This window comes from Macrosteles quadrilineatus, unplaced genomic scaffold (assembly GCF_028750875.1).
Source record: "Macrosteles quadrilineatus isolate MER2022 unplaced genomic scaffold, UCM_ALF_1.0 Scaffold_3__2_contigs__length_128488019, whole genome shotgun sequence".
Lineage (NCBI taxonomy): Eukaryota > Metazoa > Arthropoda > Insecta > Hemiptera > Cicadellidae > Macrosteles > Macrosteles quadrilineatus.
This window is the reverse complement of record NW_026542596.1, coordinates 35,035,178-35,037,851: the sequence shown is the minus strand read 5'-3', so window position 1 is coordinate 35,037,851 and position 2,674 is coordinate 35,035,178.

Genomic DNA, 2,674 nt, shown 5'->3' with positions numbered 1-2,674 from the left:
GTAGGACTGCTGTCGGTGGACACGGTCATACCGATGATGATGGAGGGTGAGGACAATTGGACCTGTGTGTCACTTTACATCCAGGGTGTTCTCCGCGCCAAGAAGCTTGACCTCGACCGGGATGCGGTGTAGGTCAAAAAAAAAATAATGCCAGAAACGGTGCGAGCCCTGTGGGCTTAGGTCACATGTTGGCCTGACTTGAAGTAATGTGACAAACAATTCCAGGTCTGTGTCCAACAGAGTAGAGGGGGTTTTTTAGTGAGTAGTCTGTGATAAACTCAGGAGTCTCACACTACAGGCTGGCTACCTGTGTGCGTAAAAGCATTTTCCCTCCTCACCCTAAAAAAAAAAAGATATGTCAATATAACAATCACAATTCTAGATATTTGCACTGTTGTTTTAATATTTTGACTCAGTGTTCATGAGCACACAATACAGTCCTTGGATTAATGTTAGCTAAATAAGGGTAGACCTATGACGAATAAAGTATAACCGGAATGGAGGTGTTAAACGTCTGAGAGTAAAGAGTCCTCGTTTTACTATAAAATATAAAATACCCTTGCAGCAGCAAAGCGAATCATTATTGTCATGATTATGTTTTACTAAAGTATTTCTTAAAATATATCAGATTTGTAGCTTAAGTAAATAACATAAGGTTTGCTGCTACAGGGAAGGTGATGAAAGATTTGTAAGTGATATATGGATAACTTAGTATGAGATGTGTGGGAAAATAAAACTCTTCAGAACTTTCTACAACTTAGTTATATTTTACACTTTAAAAAACAGGACAACAAAACGAACCTTCTCTAAACATTAATTTAACTCAACACCCATTAGTCACCATGACAACCGAAATATCCAAAATCGTAAACATAAAGGACACTAGTCAGCTGATGCTAGTTCACAGCTACACGCCCCCGTGGTGTCAACACCGCTGTGAACTAGCATCAGCTGACTAGTGTCCTTTATGTTTACGATTTTGGATATTTCGGTTGTCATGGTGACTAATGGGTGTTGAGTTAAATTAATGTTTAGAGAAGGTTCGTTTTGTTGTCCTGTTTTTTAAAGTGTAAGATATAACTAAGTTGTAGAAAGTTCTGAAGAGTTTTATTTTCCCACAAGCTATTTCGGCATGTCTGGAAACGGTACAAGATTTTCGGATTTGGTAAAGTTGTATGATGGCGAAGGAGACTTCTCGGAATGGCTGAAAAAGTTAGAGCTTGTATGTAAACTTCAGAAGGTTAAAGAACTACAATCAGTGCTTCCCTTGTTTTTGTCTGGAGGAGCATTTGCCGTCTACGATGGGCTTACCGACGCAGTTAAGAGTGATTACTCCGCCCTGACCCAAGCTTTGCAGCAGGCTTTCTCTGCTAACTGTTTCCAAGCGTATGAGGAGTTCATATCCAGACGTTTGCTTCCAGGAGAATCTGTTGATGTCTACGCATCTGATTTGAAAAGGTTGGCTAAATTAATAGATTCTTCAGTTTCTGACGAGTGGATAAAGAGTTCTTTTGTTCACGGACTACCCAGAGAAGTTCAAAATCAGTTAAAGGCGGCATGTTGTTTGCAAGACATGGAGCTGTCAAAAGTGTTAGAAAGGGCGAGAAGTTTAGTGAATGGAAGTGAATCCAATGTTGGAGCCGCCGCTCAGATGGAAGTGTCCGTAAATAAAAGACAGTATAGTAAAAAATGTTTTATCTGTAACTCGGAAGGACATCTAGCAAAATCATGCCCACAAAGAAAGCCGAAATAGCTTGTGGGAAAATAAAACTCTTCAGAACTTTCTACAACTTAGTTATATTTTACACTTAAAAAAAACAGGACAACAAAACGAACCTTCTCTAAACATTAATTTAACTCAACACCCATTAGTCACCATGACAACCGAAATATCCAAAATCGTAAACATAAAGGACACTAGTCAGCTGATGATAGTTCACAGCTACAAGATGAATACGTGTGCCAAATTTGATCAAAATATATCATTACACATGACAACTAAAACAAATTATTAATTCCTTATAAGGATAGGTCATAATTTATAAACAACATAAGGAGTTTTTATTCAACCAGGATTTTAAATTAAAAAAAATCTTTTACGTAACCATTATGTATAGGGCTACGACAACGCTTTAAAACATTGCATCAAGGGGATTTTAAAGCTCAACCAAATGTGAAACTAATGATAAATAATTAAACAAAAATAATCTATAGCCCAAAAGCTCCCACTAGCTACTCCAAAACTGTAAAAACATGAAATAAATATCTAACATCTCAACTTTATCCACTATTAAGAAATTTAAAATGAACAAAAGCTAGCAATATAGTTGTCACTGGAGATTAGCTCAGATAATAACACAACAAAAGTGTCAATAACAATAACAGACGCAGAGGATATGAGGCGTATCACGGTGTGAAAGTAACAGCCAATAACAACAATGGGGGTCATAAAAGCGCGGGAATGTGTTCATGTTATCGTTGAATTGCGCGAGAACTCGTCTGTAAATAAAAGATGAAAGTATGTGCTTACTTAAAAATCTTTTATTGAAGGTATGCATACATATATACAGTATACATTCATGTATTGAGTATACTCAATATACATTTGAGTTAAAGGTTTTGGCATGTATTATATTTCTTACAACCTTTAACCGTTATATATTCAACTTATAAC